General features: G+C 40.9%; 1 protein-coding gene across 19 annotated transcripts in view; it reads left to right on the forward strand.

Moving 5' to 3' along the window:
• The window catches only part of MEGF11 (multiple EGF like domains 11), a 408,774-nt gene that overhangs the window by 192,783 nt on the left and 193,365 nt on the right, over positions 1-22,626 (forward strand). The window lies entirely within an intron of this gene.

Below are 22,626 nucleotides of genomic sequence, written 5' to 3' on the forward strand. Positions count from 1 at the left end.
TATTGACATAACAGAAATAAGCTTGTTAAACGAAGCCTATTTGTGCGTCAGGCAAGTAAATAAAGCTCCATCGAGGAAGATGCCGTCAGTTACTGAGTGAACCTTTCATGTTGATTTTACTTCCTCCCTTTCCCCAAATTGATTGGGATCTTAAAAAGGAGGTGCCATTATCAGGCGAAAAGAACAGGAGAGGGATCTATAAAGAGAGGCATTAGAAGAGAATAGGAGTTAAATGTGGCTGGGGACCTCCAGAGGCTGAAGTCAATGAGGCAGACTCTTTTTCTAGTCGAGTTACCGGTGTTCTGTCTGCAGCTGTGCTGCTGCCGCCTCAAGTTACAGCAGAAAAGGCAACGGGGAGAGCAGGGAGAAAGGACAGAAAGAAAAGGACATACTTTGGCCTTTTGGGATTACCTGACATGTAGACAGGGGAAACACTGGGCAGCATAAGATGTTGGATATCTATCTGCAGCAATATTTTAAACCAGAAAAATAATACCTTCAGTTCTAAAATGCTGTGTAGAATCTCAGTGAGTTATTTTATCTTTCATCTGGTTTTAGTAATAGATGTATTTAACTTAGCAGCCAGTGTTTGCACAGTGCATGTGCACTTAAAGAACTTAACAACTAATAATATTGAAGAAAAGTACTGTGACACCATGGAGATGCACATAGGGATGCATGCATTTATACCCATAGGCACACACAGAGTAACAAGTGCTCCACTCTGTGAAAATGAAGAGGTGAGGCCGAGATGTCAAGGTACAGATGGGTCTCGTGCACTAAACTCCCCAGTGACTCTTATTAAATGGCACTAATCTTGCAAGTGAAGATAAAAAGAAAAGGAAGGTTTTCCTATATTGAATATTTAGCTTTTTAAAGTAATTAGGAATATTAAAGCACTGACAATGATTGAGATAGAAACATTATTCATAACTTTTATTTCCGCACCGGGCAGCAATCCAGTAGATTTCACTTATGAGGTTTCAGCAGTGGAAAGAGAAGCCTTAGCCAATTCCTAAATTAAATATGCCCTGATAACTTTTATAAATGATAGCCCAGGATTAGCTTCAAAATTTAAGCTTTCATTTTAGTAATATCATCAGTGTGTTTGCTAGACTAGAGCACCCATTGCCTTTCATTTCTTTTGTTAAATGCTGGGCAAGAGATTCTCTTGTCCTAAGGTCTGAACTGACAAGCACTGTCCAGTGTAATGCTTGTGGGAGTGAGTGGCCTCTCAGAAGTTAGATCTTCCTGCAGCTGAGAGCTGCTTACTCTTATGCTTGACACTAGAAATCTAGATGACTGCCCTCTGTGTTGTTAGGAGACTTTATTTAAATTACAAGGTATAGAACAGATACAGGACATTGCTACACTGAGTACTTCCAGGGGAAAAGCTGAGAGAACCTTTGCCTAGCTGAGGTTAACCAGGTTTTTCAGATACATTGATGATCCATGCCTTGAGTCATGTCTTACTGCTATTCAGTAATAATGTGGAAGACATTTTTCACTTCTACTGGAGTAATGTATTACCTGTGCCTACTTTCTTCCTGCTCCTTCATTAATATTGGGTAGTTACTACAAAGGTAAATTGTTTGCAGTGACAAATAGAGTTTGTTGGATATTTCTGAATGGCTGGCCCTGCAGGGCTCTGTTCTGGATAAACTGAAGCTGTTGGCTGTGGATGTGCCACCCAATTACCCCAGCAGGTGCAGAGCTTTCCTAGATGGTCCTCGGTACCAATGTTTTTATTGAGTCACAGGAATATTGCTTTTAATGCTCACTGTTTGAAACTATTTTGCTGGGAAAGAGGTTGTTAGCCAAAACACTCCATTTAAATTCAGAGAATCTCTCAAGAGCTGGATTTGTTTTCTGAATGATCTCTTCTGAAAACAATGTTGAGAAGTGGAGTCTACTTGACTCTTGGGGTCATCAAAGATCTAGGGACACTCTTTTTGAGATAGAATTTCAACACACTGCAGACAGGACCATTACAACTTCCTAAAAGTCATATATAACTTCCCCCTGGTTTGGTGGGTGAAATTCAGTCATAGGCAGAGCTCCAGCACAAGGTCCAAGTGTCACTTCAAAATCAGAAGCCAGATCCAAATGGGTTTTTTTTTTCTTCTTTTGGTGTGCCACAAAGATTATCTAAGTTAGGAGAAGCTGTGAATTCCAACCCTGAGCACAGATTTCTTTTGGGGAGGCAAAGTTTGGTAATAAAGGTAGTTTCCCAGTATCACCATTCTCCCTTCTCTGGAATGTACTTCATGAAATATTTTGAATATTTACAGCTACAGTTTATGGTAACCCAAACAATTAGCTCACCTCTCTCAAGCTTTTCTTCTTGCTTCCCTAAATCTCAACCTGTAAGAAAACAATTGCAAAACCTGGCTACTTGGTGTATCTTGCCATTGACTGAGCATGGCCCACGTTAGAGTTCATCTGTTGTCAAGGTTAAACTAACTTCAGATGAATTGCTAAACAATTATTAAAAAAAAAATAAAATGCCTGTGCCATATTCAGCTCTGCATGCCTCTGTACCTGTGTTTTACTGCATGCTGCTGGACATCTGTCAGTGCCCACAGGCTGAGCCTCGTTTTCATGATAGAAAGCTGCAATATAGTAGGGCTTGATTACCATAACAGTAAAAAGAGAAGTAATGAGATATTAACTAAAGAAGCTCTTCAATAAAATGTTTTCAAGGTTTTGATGATGCTAAAAATGAAAGGGAAAAGTCTTTTTAAAATCCCCAAACATACCTTTTCCCTTCCCTTTCAACTTGTTTTATCAAAATGCTGGCCATTTTGTTTGTGTAAGCTGCACTGCTGTTGTTTGGGTTTGGGGGCTTTTTTTCTTTGGATTTTTTTGTTGGTTGGTTGGGGTTTTTTTTTCAATACAAAGGAAAATTGCAAATGCTCTGTGTGAACTTACCTGCTCACCTGTCCAATTATTTCAAAGCAATTAACTTCAAACAGTATGATATACTGGCTTGAAGTTCTGCTAGGAATATAATTGACCGTTGGTGGTTACCTGGGCTCTTCTGGGTCTTGCTAACAGCCATCTGTATCTGCATGCCGTTAGGACTCGATCCAGCAAAGCACTTAAGCGTATCCTTAACTTGACACGTGAGTAGGACTTTTCATCTGCTCTAAATTAAGCAGGTGGTTAAAGATGCTGCTGAGTCAGGTTTGAAGAAACAGCTAAAAAGACCTCAGTGAAATCTAAGCAAGCCTCTCATTGAGTTCATCGGGAGGAAGGTTGAACATTAGGAAGTTTCTTCACAGAAAGGTTTCTCAGGGATTGGAAGGAGCTGCCCAAGAAGGTGGTGGAGTCACCATTGCTGAAGGTGTTTAAAAGATGCATGGATGTGGTGCTGAGGGATGTGGTTTAGTGGCAGTGGCTTAGCAGTAGTGGGATTGTGAGTTTTAGGTGAGTGGTTTGGCTAGATGATCTCAAAGATCTCTTCCAACCTCAACAGGTCTATTATTCTAAAGAGTAATGTGGCGGTCTTTCAAAGTGCTAAAACTCATCAGACAGTATTACTGAAGACCATTTTGATTCCTGAGAGCATTTTTCCTTGCAGGGAAGACTAAAGAAAACTTTGTGGTTAATAGGAGATTCACAAAATGAAGAACAACAAATAAGAAAGGGAAAGTTCAGAACAAGAGCTCTGAGTTAAAAGCAAAAGCCTTCCAAAATTGTATGTGCCAGTTTGAGAAATTCCAAAGTAAACAAACACAGAGGTTGTGATGAAAAAAATAAAGTGGTTTTCAAAATGTTTGCTTTGCTATTAGTTTTGGAAGAAAATATAGTACTTGCCCAAAGTGTAATTAAAGAGATGTTGGCATAATAATGTTGAACCATCTTTCTTCATGCTGTGTCACCTGGGGGAGAGAGATTATAACACTGCTGTCTGGCACAGGCTGATCAGTAATGTACACATATGGAAAACATAGTTCTTTGGAAAGGATGTTTTGTACAAACTGTCATTAAGAGCAAGAACCTATTTCATCTTTATCTCTTTGTAAAAAATAGCCAAGGTCATAACAACAGGCAAGTATAACATCACAGCAAGATCACATTTAAGGGTATAGCCCTAGAGCAGCTGGAGTGCTTCAGTTCTGAGGCTTGTGATGAATGAGAACTGCAGACACTTTGCTAAATCTGAAGGGGGGTTGCTTGACAAGCTCTGGAAAGCAAGAGTAGAAATCTCAGGAGAAAAATAGAGCATTTTAAAGTGAGGCTGTGGTGTTTTTCAGGCTTGATTTTGACTTCCATGTTCTCAAAATGCTTTGAACTAATTCTGAAGAAGAAATAAAGTTCAAAAGAATGATTCTTGGTTTGTGAATAAAGGCTCAAGCAAAATTCAGCCTGAGCTCAGGGACTGATCTGCCAGAATCATTAGTTAATTTTTTTTATCCTCAGGTTTTTAGAATAGGATTGACTGGGAAATCCCCAAGATTCACCAGAGGTGCAAAGGTTCAAGACCTTCAGCCATTCTAAACTGTTAGTTGGTAACTACTTCGATTCAGGGCCTGTCCCTGAGGACCATCTGTCCATATTTCTTGTACAGGAATTTGTCTATGCTGTGAGTTTGGTATCTAAGTACTAAATGAAGTGACAGAACCCGATAAAAAGTTTCTGTTTCCACCAAACCCTGTGGATTTAATTTGTCACTCCAGCTGTTGAGTTAAGATGCCGTTTCTAAAGGTCTGTTTAAAGCTGTGAAACTTCAGCTGGGATTCAGGATTAATTATTGCCTTAGCCAAAACAGCATTTCATGCCATGGCATGTGGACTTCAAAGTTTTAATACACTTTTCATTTAAGTCCAGCTCAAATAGCAGCTGAATTTTGATGCAATTTGCAGGCTCAGTGACAACCACATTGTGCCACAAGATGCGAGTGTATAAACCAAGCTCCAACGAGATGCTCCTAAAAGGATCTTTCCATAGCAATTGCAGAGTGGAATTGCTTTCTGTCCCTTTTCAGTTCTAACAATTTGCTCTTCCTTAATCTTCAAAAATATCCAGCTTCCTTCAACCACTGCTGAACTGGTGTAATCAGGTAAACAGCTTGTGTTTAATTTTTGCCTCTGCTGGATGTTGTGCCCACGCACTTGGACTCACGTACCCAGGTTGCATGTGTGAAGCAGTCTCTAGCAGCATATCTTCATGGGCCCAGCCCACGCAGGACAGCCTGTAACCAGGGACTAAAAATGTAAACACAAGCTGCTGTTCAGTGCAGTTAGCAGCACAGCAGCATGTCCTCTGTATATTTTTACACAGATAATTTGGCTGCATTAAGCTGGGCTAATCCATGATTTTTCATTTGGTGGGAATATTTTGTCTCTTGCTGAAGCTCTTGCTAATCTGCTCAATTGTTCCAGGTTGTTTCTCCTTGTTCTGTTAGAGATCTGGTCTTATCTTCTCAACTTCTCTGAACTTTGGATATGCTGCGAATATATGGTTTGAGATTTTATTAGGTTGGCTTTTCCCACAGTAACTGGAGCTGAGCAAAGGGCAACAGCTGTTTCTGGAAAGAGAAAAGTAGATTCAGGATGTGCTTTGGGAAGAAATTGCATTCTTCTGTGTGATCTATTGATTATGAAAACTTTAAACTGGAAGAAGCTTAATTTAGATTAGACATTAGAAAGAAATTCTTCTCCAGGAGGATAGTGAGACACTAGAACAGGTTGCCCAGAGAAGTTGTGGAGACTCCAAGCCTGGAAGTGATCAAATCCAGGTTAGATGAGGCCTTCAGCAACTTGATCTAGCTGGAGGTGTCCCTGCCCATGGCAGAATGTTTGGAACCAGATGATCTTTAAGGTTTCTTCCAACCCAAATCATTCTAGGATTCTATAATTCTATTAATAGATCAGTTGCCACTTGTTCTAAGTCTTGTACTAAAGTTAGTGAAAAGCAGAAATTCAGCATCCTGTGTCCTTTTACATTTCATCTTCATCTTCCCTGTCATTGTGTGGGAAAAGACTTCCTTCCTTAACTCAGCTGGTTGCGTCTAAAGCCAAGGTAGTGACAGATCATTTTACCCCAGCAGTCCCAGCCCTCTGTTGAGATTGCCTCTTCTGAATTATTTTGAAGAGTCAGTTGTGCAGACCTGACCCTGCCTGCTTCAGTCTCTGAAGTGTTCTATCTTCCAGTGCGTGCTGTTGTTTTTAGGGCTTCATCTAGAAATGTACTTCATCCTTGTCATTAGTCCTTTTGAAGTCACTAATGAACAACCCATGTTATTTAAGTTAGATAAATGCTTGAGTTATTATCTGAATGGGAACTTAAGAGGTGAGGAGGGAGGAATCAGGTTGTTGAGGATTTCATTTAGAAACCAAGAGTTATTGAGTATCATCCAGGCTGAGCTATGGCAGGTGCCTTTTTTCAGTGAGCTAAACCCACTGCCAGCTTTACCAGCATCAAGAAAGAGAGGCTCAAGCATGATGCCAGGTGTCCTGCAGAGCACACTACACAGGTCAGTGATCTGAACATACTTTTTGGTTCTAGACAGAGATGATATTTTGACATACAACACAGATGAGTGCCAGAGGATAAAGTTGTGATAGAAAAACAAGGTGCAAGAGGTGTCCAATTGTCTAGCAAAGACTCTTAAACCCCATAAAATTAAAATAAGTCTGCACAATTATATGAAGGATTCCAACATTGCCAGGAGCATCTTTTTAAGAGGTAAACCCATGAGTTATGTCTTGGAGTAAATATTTATATAAAATTTAGGGGATCTGTTAAAACCATGCTGCCTACTTGGAGCCAGAGTAGTAGCTGGTGAGGCTGCTACATGCCAAGAGATTGTCTTCTAAATTTGCCAAAGGTATATATGTCATTTTGGAGTCTTTCTCTTCACAAAGTCTTTCTTTGTACACATACATTACTGTAAGGAAAGTGACTGTGTAGATCCAGACTGGGACTATTGAGATTTATGTGGCCACCTGCAGTGGTCAATAGACATGTTGGTATAGACCACAGCTGAGAATAAAAGACATACAGAAAGAGGTCCTTCTGAATCTAAACAAATGATATAATGGAAATTCTATCTGGTTTATAATTAATAACTAACAACTGTATAATGAGAATTTTGATATAGCTATGCATATACTCTGCTTTAACGCACACAGATGACAAATGGAAGATGTGAGTACAGGTTTAAGACCTAATGGCTCACATTAACCCACCCTTCCAGCCCCTGGTGAGCTGTCTATGAGAGCTATGGAAATTCTGAGTTCCACATAACCAATTAGAGAATTGTATGGCCTGGGTATCTCTGGAAAATCATTCTGCTGGCTTGCCGACTCCAACACTGAATTCATGCTGAAAACCAATTATGAAAGCTGTGGGCAAACCTTGTTTTATATAAAGCTTTAGTCATTGCCTGTCATTAGAGTAGTATGACAGGGACTTCAAAAGGGAGGGTGAGAAGACCTTTAGATTTCAGAGAAGAGAGATGAGTGTGAACATCTGAGAGCAAGCAGGCTTATACATGAAGATTCTATACCAGAGCAAGACAGTTGTGTCGCTGAGGTGTTTGCAACTGGCTGTACCTCCCAAAGCAGAGCTGTGCTGAAGGTTGAGCACACCCACCACATCTGGAAGTGAACATGCAATGTACATTGCAGTGTAGCTCTTCTACTTTTGGGGGAGTGGCTTGATGGTTGACTAAAACATCACACTTTGAGGGTAATTTTCAGTAAATGAAACCATGGTTACTAGTACTGAATGGGCTCTATGCTTTCCTAGGCAGGTTTTGTGTGATTATGCAAAGGGGAATTTGGCTCACACATGTCTTTCCTTTGCTGCCTATCTGGTGAGAGCAGAGGAGACTTCAGAGCAAGGCAGTGTGTGTGTGTGATGAGTTGTTAGCTTTATTAATTTGACTGAGGTTTGTCTCATTTTAGACAAGGTAATAGCTATAAAAGAAAGAACCTATTGAAATATCCTTTTTAATGAGCTGAATTGCTAATGAAATTTATTTCATTGCTGGAGCATCTTACAATTACGTGGCTTTGAATGTGCACTACACAAATGAACAGAGTTCAGATCAATTTGAAAGTACCATTGGTATAATTTCATGGCTTGGTCACTAAAAAGCTGTCACTTAGAGAAAAGAGCAGAATTCTCTCTGCCATAACACTGGCAAAAATCTCAGATGTGGTCACCCACTCAAAGGTATTCCTGAGGTTTTTACTTGTCAACAAACAGAAAAAACGTAGAATGATCCTTGAAAATGCCTCTAAGCTGATTGTCTCTGCTGGATATAGTGAAGTATTCCATGGAATGCATGGAGAGGTCAGAGTTCAGTTCACTGTCCAACACCAAGGTGTCAGGAAATCCCCTGGGAGCTAGTTCAGACACTTGAACCTAGAGAAGACTCAGGCCTGCTCTGTCTTGTGCTGGGTTGTAACTATCTCCAAGGACATGAGCTACATCTGGGAAAGCCTTCCTTGCCCCATCAGTGCTCCTAGGATTTCACAAAAGATGCTGTTCTTGCCAGATACAATTCTATTTCATGGGTAGGGATTAAAGGTTGAAGTCCAAAAAGAAAATGAAAGGTTTCATTTAGAAATAAGACTTGAAATTTATTTTCTGTTGCATACAAACCTTCTTGAGTGCTGATAGCAAAGAGCTGAGGCACAGTCAGCAAATCCACGCAATCAGCATCAGTGAGTTTGGCCAAGTACAGGAGAAGGCACAGCTTTCCCTGGTAGGTTTTAGCTGTCAACTTCTGAAACTACATACAAAGATGCTAAAATACTTTATTTCAAAGAATAGCAGCTGGCTGTGTTTTAACTCTACTTTGACTGCTATACTGAGCAGCCTTCCAAAAAGAAAGTCCATAGCATTCATGTCCTGTCTCTTCCTACGCCTGCTTACTGACCCCATCTTTAACGTAGGCAGTGTCTTTGCTAAAGGAAAGTGTTAAGATGATTACATTTCCCCCTGTTTTAAATAAGCCTCCACAAAGTGGGGAGTCCTTATGTAAGTTCTGTGACCTTTCACTATTTCAAAGGGGCTGAAAACAAATATAAGGAAAGACATTTTAGCAGGGCAAAAGGTGACAGAATAAGGAGTGATGGTTTTGAACTGAAAAATGAAGATTCAGACTAGAGAGAAGACATTTTTGGTGAGACACTGGCCCAGGTTGCCCAGAGAGGTGGGAGATGCCCCATCCCTAGAATCACTGGAGGTTAGGTTGTCTGGGAGTCTGAGCAACCTGCTCTAGTTACAGATGTTCCTGCTGACTGCAGGTGGATTGGACCAGGTAGTCTTTAAAGATCCCTCCCGGCCCAACCCAGTCTGTGATTCAATGATTCCATGATTTTTTATTTCCATGGGAATTGAGTATATTCATCATGTGGATTAACTGGGCTCATATCATAGCTGAAAAGAGCCATCAGACTGCAGCGGCGCTGGTAAGAGCTCAGCCATCAATATCTTTGCTGAAGATGAGTGAGGCTCTAATGTGCAACTGGCCTTGGTGTCTTGGGTGGGTTGCATTTGAAATATAGCCTGGAGGCGGCTTTACTAACTTTAGAGATGTGATGAGCAGATTTGCAGAAGAGCATGCAGGAGTGATGCAACATGACAGTTTAAAATGAGAGCACGGTAATGCCGATTTACTCCAGTGCCTAATGGGGATCTGACAGTCTAGTGAATCATTCTGGTATTTATTGCTTTAAAAGTTATTTCCATGTCAGTAAGATATTTGTGTGTAGAGAAGAGTCCTCCTTCAGGGCAAAAGCTCCCAGGCAACCAGTGACAGAACAAGAGGACACATTCTCAAACTGTGCCAGGGCTGATTTAGGCTGGATGTTAGGAAGAAGTTCTTCACAGCAAGAGTGATTGCCATTGGAATGGGCTGCCCAGGAAGGTGATTTAGTCACCATCCCTGGAGATGTTTAAAAGGAGGCTGGATGAGGCACTTAGTGCCATGGTTTAGTTAATTAGAAGGTGTTAGGTGATAGGTTGGACTCAATGATCCTGAAGGTCTTTTCCAACCTTGCTAATTCTGTGATTCTATGATAAATGTGCTGTTGTACAGGTAGAACTTAGGTTAAATTTTTCTTTGGACTTTCTGTTAACAAAAGCCTTACCATCACTTGCACTCTTATGAGTACCAAGAGTAGGCAATGGGAAAATTGAAACTGGAAAGTTTCAGAAAGTTTTCTTCTTTGTTTACTCAGTGTTTGTGCTTAATAGCATCATTTTAAGAGAAGTAGTCTCGGAATTTTCTCTGAGAAATCCTGTTGTCCTAAATTACACTCAGGAGAATCCCCTCTAGACTTATCAGACCATACCCTTGTATTTATTTGTAGTCCTTACAAAACACTAAAAAAGAGTGCCACCAGAGAAGCTATGCTGTCTCCTCAATGAAATGAGTGTTTGTTGACAGATTGTCTTCCTCAGTGTTATGGAGAGAAATAATAACATAGCAGAGGACTAAACAAGTGCATATCTGACTTTAAACTCAGGCTTTGGCAGAGCAGAGTCTTCACACCACTGCTCACAGGTGAGCGTTTTGCTCTCACTGCTAATCTAGCTTTGGCAGGGAATGTGGTGGAACCATTGATATCTGTGGGGAAAGGCATACAAAATGAGGAAATATGTTGTGACCAGAGGAAATAAATGAGCAGATGGTGTGCTAGCATCATACCTGACACTCCAGAGGAGACTGGGGTAGAGTAACCACCGGTTACAAGCATATATCTATGAACAGGAGCCAAATCCAAGAAGAGCAGGGAGAAGATGATATGCATGGAAGCATGAAATAAAAAGCAGTGCAAAATAAACACTGAGACATGACAGAAAAGGAATTGGAGGAGGAAAATGGAAAAATGAGCAAGGTGAGACAACAACTAGAAGCAACTGGCGACAGGAAAGGTGCTCAGTGGGCAGATAACTGAACTTGACACAAAAAAAGAGCTGAATTCAGATGTTTTGCAAATGAGCACTTTGCCACATGTAAGACACAGAGCATTTCAGACTTTTGAACAGTTGCTGACCAATTCTACCAGGGAGAAATTGCAGATTTAGTCAAAACATAAAAAAGAAAGTGGAAGGAGAGGAGAGAGTAAGCTTGGTGGGAGATGCCACATTGAGGGCAACGAGGATGAAGATTACAGTGAATTTGAGAGAACAGAAGGAACAGCACTGATAAAGGGAAGGCAAAGTCAATCTGCCAGGAATTGCCCCCAATGGGGAAAGCTGAGCTGTTGGAAGAATGAGTTTTTATCATGCAAGCACTTTAGCAAAGTAAGACAGAATCTAATGGCTGCAAACCAGTGGTGATAACCTGACAGAAGAAGGATTTAGAGATGAAGTGCTTTGGTTAAAGTGGCATTTGTCTTTTTCTGGTGCTGGCAAGGAAACCTGTTTAGGTGCTTATGAAGGGATGTAAACATCTATTCTATACTAGTCATCGGCACTATAGCGTCAATAAACACCATTTAATGTTTAAACACGATGTATGGAAGCAGGATGCTGGAAATTATAGTGCATTCAACTGCCAAAACTGCCTTTTCTTGGCCTGGAATCATAGTGCAAGCAAAGAAAGTGCAGTTTTCAATAGTCAGGTTTTATTTTGTTACTGACAAAAATGTTAGGTGAAATAGCAGGAATTTTGCACATTAAGGAAAATTTCTAGAGTCAAAAGTTCACTTACATTGTTGTACTCATGAAAATACTTCACATCTTCAGCCTTAACCCTTCCTTAAACCAGTCATTAATATTTACAGCTCAAAAAGACTTGATTCAGTGCAGAGAAACTGCAGGATTTTATTTATTCAACATGTTTGTGTTGACCTAGCAGAATATCTGAAAGTTTGGGAGTGAAAATGAGAGTTTAAAAGACCTGAATCTTGTTCAAGAAAGCGTGGTGAAGGCCATTTGTCAGGGAAGCTGGGAAGAAACCCAAGTGTCACAGATATTGGTGTCACTCTCTCCTGTAATGGCAAGTACTTGTGAAATATGATCAGTGACCTAAAAGATGAGTAGAACCAGGTAGTAACGATGCATGTGGAGTTTCTGGGCTGTGAAGTAAAGAGACCTACTGCTACACAGGGACTTGTGCTTACAGAGCTATAAGGACTTCACTGAAGAAAGGTGGAAAAAGAAAGCATGTGAGAAAGATTCCCATCCACAGCTGCTTTGCAATAGTGAGCTTTAAGCACTTTCATAGCTTTGGTGTGCATTTTGCAAGAAGGATTTAGACCCCATTAAGAACAACAGTAAATGCCAGGTAGAAATGATGTGTGTATTATTACTGAGAGTATTTTCTGTCAGGAAGATCTTTGTGGGCATCAGCTGGAAAGAAGAGAGATAAAACATTCATTCTTTGATCTTGGGGGGTGGTCATTCAACACAAAAGCCTCTGCAGTTCATCATTTTCAATAGCTTTCATGCCTATCATACAGTGCCTATTCATGGAAAGGCCAGAGACTGCTAGGCTGTGTGATCTCTGTCCAGAATGCTTAAATATATGTGCATCAAATGCAGGCTTGACTGGGTGAAGTTAGCCTGCAAAATGCAAATTTTAACAGAGCTAAAACAGTAAACAAGGGACAGTTGTGACAGTAATAGAGGTAATGGTTTCTGCCCTTCTTGCTGTGTGCTTAGCTCTCCACTTTATGTACCTTTTGTGCAGAGTTATAGTGTTCTCATTACCCAGCAGTGTCAATAACAGGATGAAAATCAATTGTGGGCAAGTTTTTAGCCAAGAACCAAAGTCTGATACCCTGTCCAACTTAGGTTGCAGTGATAGTGCCTTGAGTAGATACCAAATCCCAGAAACAAACTGCAGAAGTAGGTGGGTTAGCAGAAAGGCATGAGAATTTACATGGAAGGAGATTGCTGCTTGGGGGGAGGCAAGGAAACATGACTGTAAGCTTTGGGAATTCTTGGAAAATCAGAATAACCTATGCCTGCTTCCTCATCTAATTTAGCCTCATCTGCAGCAACTAGGTTCCAAGCCTCCTCAGAATGCTTAGGTTCACAGCTTGCAGAGATCACTGAAATACAAGAACTCTCTTTTACTGTAAGGATGGTTAAATACTGGAATCGGTTTCTTAGAGATACTGTGGAGTCTGTCCTTGGAGATACTCAAAATTCAGCTGGACACAGTCCTTGGCAACCTATTCTAGTTTAGCCTGCTTTGAGCAGAGGGTTTGGGCTAGATGATCTCCAGGGGCCCTTTCCACCTCAGCTGTTCTACAATTCTATGATTCTATGAATTATTTTACTCCTGTAACTTTAGTGATCTCTTAATCAGAGCCAAGGGACGTTCTGAATTGCAAGATATAGAAAACATAGAATACATAAGCAGCAGGTCAGAGTATTCTGAAAGCACACGGGAATATTCTTCATAGGAGAGTAGAACTTCATTATGGTGAACCTGTCCAAAGGATTATGTGGTTATTCTCTTTCTGAAATCCCAAAATGTCATGGAAATTCTCTTGATGAGCAGGATAATAGGTACCAATAAATTCAACAGCACTGGATTTCCTTACTCCTTTTCAAGAATTTGGGCTCTTCTCTGGGCTGCTGCATCATTCTGGATGTATCCCTTTCCCTTCTGATATTTCATTTAATGGTTGGGGAGCCCTTGCATAGGATATTGGAGTTTCTAGATGCAGACTGCCACAGAAGAAATAGGTGCTCTCATTAAATTAGTAAGATCAAATGTTGTGCATTCCATGGTGAATATATGTGTTCTGTCTGGCAGAAAGAAATGATGTTAATTAATTACTTTGACATGCAGTCATGATGTTGCAGTCTGTATTATAGATGTCCAGATGTTGGTTTGTTCTTCCAGGATGCAACATGTTGGAATGTATTAGGAGGTGCGTTTTTCCTTCCTGTATGACTATGACAAATTGAGGCACAGCCAAGCTGCTAACTTGCTTGAAGGCATCTTTCACGCTTCATCCATTACATGAGTGATAGATGGTATTAAACCACTTCTTCTTTGTGAGGAAAAACAGATTGTGGATAATGGAAAGGAAATCATCAGCGCTAATATTTACCCCAACTTTGTTTCATATCTGCAAGATCTATGTATTTTTAATTCACTTTCCATTCTCTTTTGCTTCATTTGCTTTGTTGTTGCAAAGGGCATGTTGCATCTTGGGAGAGCAATGTTAGATTGTATTTTGATCACAGTTTTACTACTACAGAACTACACAAGTGGAATTATGTTGGATTCATATAAATGAGAACAGCCACTCAGCCACTGTCAGATGTTTGAGCTCAGTATTTAATATTGCTCAGTTTTAACTTTGTAGTAGGTACAACTGCTCTTAGAAGAAATGTCTGATTGCAGGAGACTTGGGTGATCTTCATGAGTGTCTCTCATGTCTCCGGCACTGACCAATTCACCCAGATCTGACAGACTGTAGGAAGGTCAAACTTATCAACTCTTCCTTTGTGATAATTATGATCTGGATAGAGCAGGGAGACACACATTTGTTCCACAGTGAAGGGGAGGTTTACAGCTCAAACTCAGAATTATTTCTTGCATTTGATTTGTTGAGATTATCATGGATTAGCATGGACATCCAGGCCAACTGAGCAGCACATAAAGTCTAGAAAGAAGGGCAGGTTTGTGTTGTCTGTGGACCTTTGGGGCTTAGATAACATGGAAAGGATCTGTTAATACTGAGCAAGTGTGGCAAGGGAGAGTCATGGAGAGGAGGAACTCCAGATATTGAAAAAGTGGATGAAATTGTAGGGGATTCTGTGGATTCTGCTGGTGTTGCCATGACAGAAGAGTAAGGACACAGAACACAGACTCATGGGAGAAGAGGCTTCATTACATAATCTCCAGTGTAAATCTCAGCTCTCATTCTCAGGATCTTTGCAAACGCCATTTTATCTGCACTTTGAAATCCCAGAAGCTTAACTGGGTGGCCACTGCACTGCCAAACGGGGCTGTTGCTTCCCCTTGAAATGATATAGTCTCTCTTAATCCTTTGCTTTCTGGGGGTCTTTTTCATTTTCCTTTTGCTCAGTTGAGATGTAATAAGCAGGCAGAGTTGAGAGAAAAACCTTCAGGTCAAATTAGAGAGATTAACAGCTTTCCATAGTTTTCTTCATAGTAGAGACAATTTCCAAGAGAGATAGATCCAAGTATCTTCTGCACTGAGTTTTGAATTGGTTCTGCAGCCACTTAGGGCAATTTTAATAACTCTGGTTCATGAACATGTAAATGTGATGGTTTTTCCATGTGACATTACTCCTGTAACTCTTAGTCTCTCATATGATTTTTGTCTCTGTCTTTTTTGAGGACAACTTTTAGAATCCAACACTAATGATTTCTTTCTTTTAAGTAATTTTTAAATAACATTTAATTTCTCTCTGTGTTTTCAATAGGAATTTTAATTTTTTTTTCCAAATAATTCTCTGCCCTGCAGCCTTAAACACTGAAATGAATCATAGAGTGTCAGTACTTAAGGGAAATGCCCAGTAAAGAAAATAAAGTCTTCTCTTGGTATCAGCTTATGGAACAGTTCTTCCTTCCTTTTAAATTTTTCATGAGAAAACACCCAGTCATCTGATGGCACTATCAGATACGTGGTACACTGGGTGCTTAGATTTTTATCCAGCTTATTCAGGAGTAAATGGGGGTCTCAGTGGAAATGGGAGTTTCAGACTAATCAAACTGTTTCTCAACTTGAAGTGTTTTTCTCAAGTTGAAGAGGAGAAAAAATTGCTGTTTTTTAATCTTGGAATCATAGAATTAACCAGGTCAGAAGAGACCTCCAAGCTCATCCAGTCCAACCTAGCACCCAGCCCTATCCAATCAACTAGACCATGGCACAAAGTGCCCCATCCAGGCTTTTCTTGAACACCTCCAGGGACAGTGACTCCACCACCTCCCTGGGCAGCCCATTCCAATGCCAATCACTCTCTCTGGCAAGAACTTCCTCCTAACATCCAGCCTACACCTTCCCTGGCACAACTTGTGACTGTGTCCCCTTGTTCTGTTGCTGGCTGCCCCACTTGGCTACAAACTGCCTTCAGGTAGTTGTAGACAGCAATGAGGTCACCCCTGAGCCTCCTCTTCTCCAGGCTGCACACCCCCAGCTCCCTCAGCCTCTCCTCACTGGGTTGTGCTCCAGGCCCCTCACCAGCTGCGTTGCCCTTCTCTGGACACGTTCCAGTATCTCAACATCTCTCTTGAATTGAGGAGCCCAGAACTGGACACAGTACTCAAGGTGTGGCCTGACCAGTGCTGAGTACAGGGACAGGATAACCTCCCTTGTCCTACTGGCCACACTGTTCCTGATCCAGGCCAGGATGCCATTGGCTCTCCTGGCCACACTGCTGGCTCATATTCAGCTATTACCTACCAGTACCCCCAGGTCCCTTTCTTCCTGGCTGCTCTCCAGCCACTCTGTCCCCAGCCTGTAGTGCTCCTTGGAGTTGTTGTGGCCAAAGTGTAGAACCCTGCACTTGGCCTTGTTAAATCTCATCCCAATGGCCTCTGCCCACCCGTCCAGCCTGGCAAAGTGGCTCTGCAGGGCCCTCCTAGGGGACCCCTGCTTCTAGCTTGATGTCATTTGCAAATTTACTGATGCTGGACTCAATCTCCTGGTCCAGATCATCAATAAGGATATTGAACAGAATCGGGCCCAACACTGATCCCTGGGGGACACCAGGGATCTTAATTAATTTTTCATAGCAAAACCATAAATATGAATTGTTTCTAATACAACACCAAGACCTTTTGAGAAGACACTACTTCCAGCTGTCTTTTGACCAGACATTTCCTCAAACACACAGGAATGTTTCACTCCTGATTTGCAGTTAAAGGCTGCCACAGGGTGCTCTGCTGCAGATAAAAGTTCAGATTCTATCTTCTCTGTAATTCTTTTACACATTAAACCCAGGAGTAATTGTATAGCTAAGTAAATAGAAATTATAAAGCTCGATGTCACAGCAGGGTACCAGTCCTGACTATCAAGAGATTCATAGATGCACAGACCCATAGACTCCCAGGTTGGAAGGGACCTCAAGGATCACCTAATCCAACCTGTCAGGGTAAGTCTTCACTCTGTCAGTGCCATTTTCTGTGGTACTTCCTGCACTTGTTGCACAACACAGAAATTCACATTTCTTTCCTGAAATTGAATACTTTTCTTCAATCAAATAAGCAATGATCAGCACAGGTACATGACTCATGCATCTTGTAAATGAAATTGAGAGTTTCATAACATTCAAGAGCAGCAAGTTACAATTATAGTAAATTAGGTTAAAAATCCTATTTTTCTTCTTCCTTGAGAATTTCTTCTTATGCTCCCATTGCAATGGGAGTCTGGAGGGACACATGTTGTGAAGTTTTCTATTAGGGATATGTCACCTTTGTGAAAAAATTGCTCTGCTAATGGAAATCTGTAGACTGAGTATTTACACTGATGCTCATTCCTCTGTGAGGAGAATGATGAGGTTCTTCTACCACTTATATTTCACTGAAGGTCTCAAAATGAGACTCAGATCCAGCTCCCATCCATCCCAAATGAGATTTCAGTCATTAATTGATTTGGATTTGGTGTGTGTTCTGCACAGAAACTCAGCTTCACTTTCCCTGTACCCTGCATATAGGAAATGTGTTCTTTACCATCCAGCAACTCCATGGCTGATTAGCTTACACTTCTCTCTGTGTCTTCTTCTAGAGCCAGATATTTTCCTAGTTTCAATAAAGAAATGGAAATGAAATGTCAAACTAGTCTCTGATATTTCAGAAGACACAGACTTGAAGAACAGAAACATGACCAGAAGAGATGTTTAAAATTTTATCAGTCCTCAGCTATCCAGCAGCTGATGCTATCTGTGCAGTGGCTGTGGGTAATTGCATTTTAAGTAAGTGAAGAGACCAGACTCAGTTGCAGGATTGTTTGGTTTACTATAATTAGGTAGATTAATCAGTACATTAACTTTGTAATGCAGAGCACAGTTCTGAAATGAATTGCAGATATTTGCTATTTTGATAAGGTTTAAGGAACAATAACCCTCTGCAGCTGGCCAGTGGTACAAGGCCACTAGAACTATCCAAATCTGTATAAAAGCTTTTCAACTTCAGAAACAACCTATAGTACAGACAGAGTTACACTTGACGGAGTTATTTTTTGGGGTTTTAAGAGGAAGAAACAGGTTAATTTGAGTTATTCCACTTTCATCTAACTACATGAACATCAATGCATAACTAGCCTTGGCTTAACCTGCAGTTACTGAAACTATAACTTGTCTGGGAAGGAGAAGGCACAAGGAGACCTTACTGCTCTCTATGATCACCTGAAAGGAGGTTGTAGAGAGGTGGTTGTTAGTCTCTTCTCTCAAGTAACAAGTGATAGGATAAAAGGAAATGGCCTCAAGTTGCAGCAGAGGAGGTTTAGGTTGGATGTTATGGAAAAATTTATATACTGAAAGGAGTGGTCAGGCACTGGAACAGGATGCCCAGAGAGGTGTTGGAGTCACCATTTCTGGAGCTGTTAAAAAATGTGTAGATGTGGCAACTGGGGACATGGTTTAATGGCCGTGGGTTACCAGTTGGACTTGATGGTCTTAGAGGTGTTTTCCAGCTGAAGCAATTCTGCAGTTCTATGATCCTTGCCTTGATGTGTAGACATGGTATAGTGGGCCATGGTAGTTTTGGATTGGCAGTTGGAACCAATGATCTTAGAGGCATTTTCCCACCTTAATGATTCTATGAGTCTATATTTCAAAACCATGAAGCAAAAGGCTCCCTCCTCATCCCTTGGCTATTTCTCTTGCTCCCACTGTCATCACCTGTAATATCCCAGAAACTGGTCTTCCCATACAGTCAGGACTGTTTACAGTCTGCATGAGAGACAACTTGTGTGGCACCTGGACAATGGTTCTGCCAGATGTTTCAAGGTCCAAAGCTGCTCTTACCAGAATACTTTACATGCAGCCCCCTGTTGTTAGCAAAGGGACATCTGACAGTTAATGGTAAATATAGAATGGCACACTAAATGAGACTTTCTGGTTTCTCCTGACTCATCTCCCTTTCATGTCAGGCTTTCAACACAGTGATTCTCTGAACACATTAAACATGAATCAGTTCCTTTGTTTTAGTAGTTGTGCACTGTTCTGTATCTCATTATGGAAACTAACTCACACTGAACAATGTCACATTACTACAACTTTTTTGTCTCTCAGATAAATACAGCTAGAAAGCAGGCTAAGATTTTTTCCTTGTTGAAAGGGAGCTGGGGTTTATATTGAGGCATGGCTGGCATCACCAGTTCCTAAAATATCCTGGTCATAATATGCTGCTATCACATCAGGCTGAAGGTAAGGGATGAGCCTTTGCATTGCACCCAGGCTCTACCTTTTTCTTTCTAGTTTTTACCATCTTCCATCTCTTTTTCTCCCTTTCTTTCTGCTTTTATCCATTCTTTCCTTTTTTTTTCTTTTTTTTTTTTTTTTTTTTTCCCTTTCTGACTTATTTCTTTTAATGCCACCTGACTCCTGGGTAGAAAAATAGTTGGATACCCTTGCTGTTACCACCAGTCTGCCTTACAAAGTAGGCAGAGGCAACAGGCTTGTTTGTGTAGAGGCTTCCTGAGATCAGTGAGCTGCCTTCCTGATTATGTTATCCACTGGGCAGGGAGTAAAGTGGCTTTCAAGGAGCTTCCTACTGTTTTACCCACAGTAAGATGTTGCAACAGAGCAACGAAATGGCTGTCAAACAGAGCAGTGCTGGATTTTAGTACCTGTAGTTCTCTGTTATTCCCTGTCTTCTCTAGATTGCTTTGGTGCTGCTTAGGTAGCCTGGCTAAGAGTCTGCAACACCATTTCATACCACTAAAAGATTTCTTTAATGTATTTCAAAATAACAGTCTGCTTTTTTTTCAGGCTGTGCATCCATATAACGCCGTTTCACAGTGTGGTTACTCTCCTAGCTCAGTCACTGCTTCAGTGGAAACTGCCAAGTGTGCCACTGGTGTCACACTGTGGCCTCCCTCTCACATAATCGTGGAAAACAGAGAGGGGTGATCAGAAGCACTTATTTGATGTCATCTATGTTGCCTGAATCCAAGATTTGCAAAGGATGCCAGGCAGACACCTCAGGGGACCTGAGCAATGTATTTCTATATTTGAACATTAAGTGGGGGGAGAAGAGGGGAGAAAAAGAGACATATGTAAAGGTTTATAAGGCATTTTCTAAACCGTAGGAAATCAGAGTCTATAAGACACAAGAGGATTTATATTCACTTTAGTTCTCATAATGGGCAAAGGATTGTTTCTGTGAAATCAGTGATTGTTGCTGAAAGGCCTCATAGTCACCATCTGAGCCTCCTTTCTGAGGGCTTTTCAGTACAGGTGTCCTTGCTCCGGAAGCCTAATTAGAATGAACAGAGTCTCCATTTCTTCAGCAACTGAACCCAAACCAATCTCAGATGCTGGCAGGTTTTGAGAACAGGTGGGCTGATTAGTCTTCTGACTCTGAGCATATACTGCACTGAGTCTCTCCTGGCACATGGCACCTACCTAGCTCCTTTTGTTTGTTTGTGATCATTAAAAAGTCGTTAGTGAAATTAAGGAGTTCTTCTGACTGTAATGCACTGTCTATTTGAAAACGAGATGGATCTCGGTGAAGTCTCAGTCTAGTTCCTGGTGAAGCTTGTCAGAGATCAAATTATGCATGGATAGGTCTTTCTTTGCCAAGTGCAAAGTAAGTTCATGCCCTGAGGAAGAGGAGCTTGTAGCTTCTGCAACCTATTTTGTCCAGCCCTGAAGGGTGTAGAGTGCCTGCTCCTCGCTGCCCTTTCCATTCACAAATGCTTCATAAATTGCAACCACTTTCAAGCAGCTCTAATTTTTCAACTGAGTGAGGAGCTGCATTACTGTGAGACAGAGGGCAACCAGAATGATCTTTATGTAGGTGGGAAGTTCCAGTAAGCAGTCTGTATAACAGCAGCAGCAGCAGCAGTTGTTGATAAACTTTTTCTACTATCCAGAAGGGTCTTAAGCATCGTGCTCTCAGGCTGAAATGTCTGAAATTGTTGAGGGGTACCACTTGTAATTGGTGTCACAAAGCTGTCTGTGATGTTGCATAGCTGGTGAAGGGTCTGGAGAACAGGTCTTTATGAGGAGCAACTGAGGGAACTGGGATCGTTCAGCCTGGAGAAAATGGGGCTCAGAGGATACCTCATTGCTTCCTGAAAGGAGATCGGAACCAGGTGGATGTTGGTCTCTTCTCCCTAGTAACAAGTGATAGGATGAGAGAAAATGACCTCAAGTTGCACCAGGGGAGGCTTAGGTTGAGTATTAGAAGAACCTTCTCCACTGAAAGGGTTCTCAAACACTGGAACAGGATTCTTATGAAGGTGTTTCAAAGAGGTAGAGATGTGGTGCTGAGGGACATGGTTTAGCAGTAGACTTGGTAGAGCTGGGTAATGGTTTGACTTGATGCTACAGGTCTTTCCCAGCTTAAACAGTTCTAAAGTTCTATGATTCCATGTTGTGACTGTGTGCACTACCTTCACTTTACTGTGTCAGTCAAATGCTAACTGTGGCTTTGTACTTACTGATAGAAATTGCTCTCAGGATACCCAAAACCTAGCCAAAGTGAGACCAGCAGCTGTAGCTTGAGAGAAGGTGGATACGTAAATATTCTTTCTAGTTGCAGGGAGTTGAATTATTTGTATCCAGCATAATTTTTTAATGCACTCTTTTGTTCAACAATTAATATTTAACAGTCTCAAATAAAACTGTCAAACAATATGGTCTTCATGATACAGTTTAAAAATACCTACCAATCCTTCATCCTCTATTATAAGAAAATATTGGGCTGGCTAATGTGAGTGGTGATTTTAATTTGCTTATATTAGTGCAAAGGAGAGCTTTAATCATCCTTTCTATTTTATTTCACTTGGGGTTTTCAGTGTGTATGGCCAAGAGAAATGCAAGAAAATGTGAGTACATAGGGACATTAATGATTTTCAGGTGTCCATCTGCTAGCTTTTTCTGTTACACCCATTTGTAGGCTACCTCAAAATTTATCTCAACTTAATTCTCTAGTTATAAGCGATTTGCAACTTGAACAATAATCTCCATAACCTCTGCTACAGTTGTGTCCTTGATGTAATAGGGAAGGTAACACATTAGTAGTCACATGGTGAGCTCTGGCTGTACCTGAGATTTAATGATATTTAACTCTGGACCTAATTTCAGTTTACAAGTGATTACATGCTGTCCTCTGGGACACTGCTGCAAAGAATTTCCAAATAAGTTGTTGCAAAATAGTGACGAATTAACTTGTAGTCTTGTCAAAATCAATTACCTTACATGACAGCTCAACTACACTTTTCTGTTTGCTGCACTGCAGCATGCTAAACATCAGGCAAAGCATAAACATAAAGTCCTTGTATGTCAAACTCTGTAGTAGATTGATCTTGTATTTCATGTGCATGCAAATCTCTTGGAGGCTTCATGGAAATGTTTTCCTTACCATTCATAAGCAGAGAATATTCTTTCATGCCATGTTTATAAACAATTGCTCTGTGCAGAGAAATTTGATATCATTTGATCAAAACATTCTTGTGGGTGTTGTCCTCAGTTGATCAAAGTTAAACTGCTCCTTCC

This window comes from Pogoniulus pusillus, chromosome 17 (assembly GCF_015220805.1).
Source record: "Pogoniulus pusillus isolate bPogPus1 chromosome 17, bPogPus1.pri, whole genome shotgun sequence".
Classification (NCBI taxonomy): Eukaryota; Metazoa; Chordata; class Aves; order Piciformes; family Lybiidae; genus Pogoniulus; species Pogoniulus pusillus.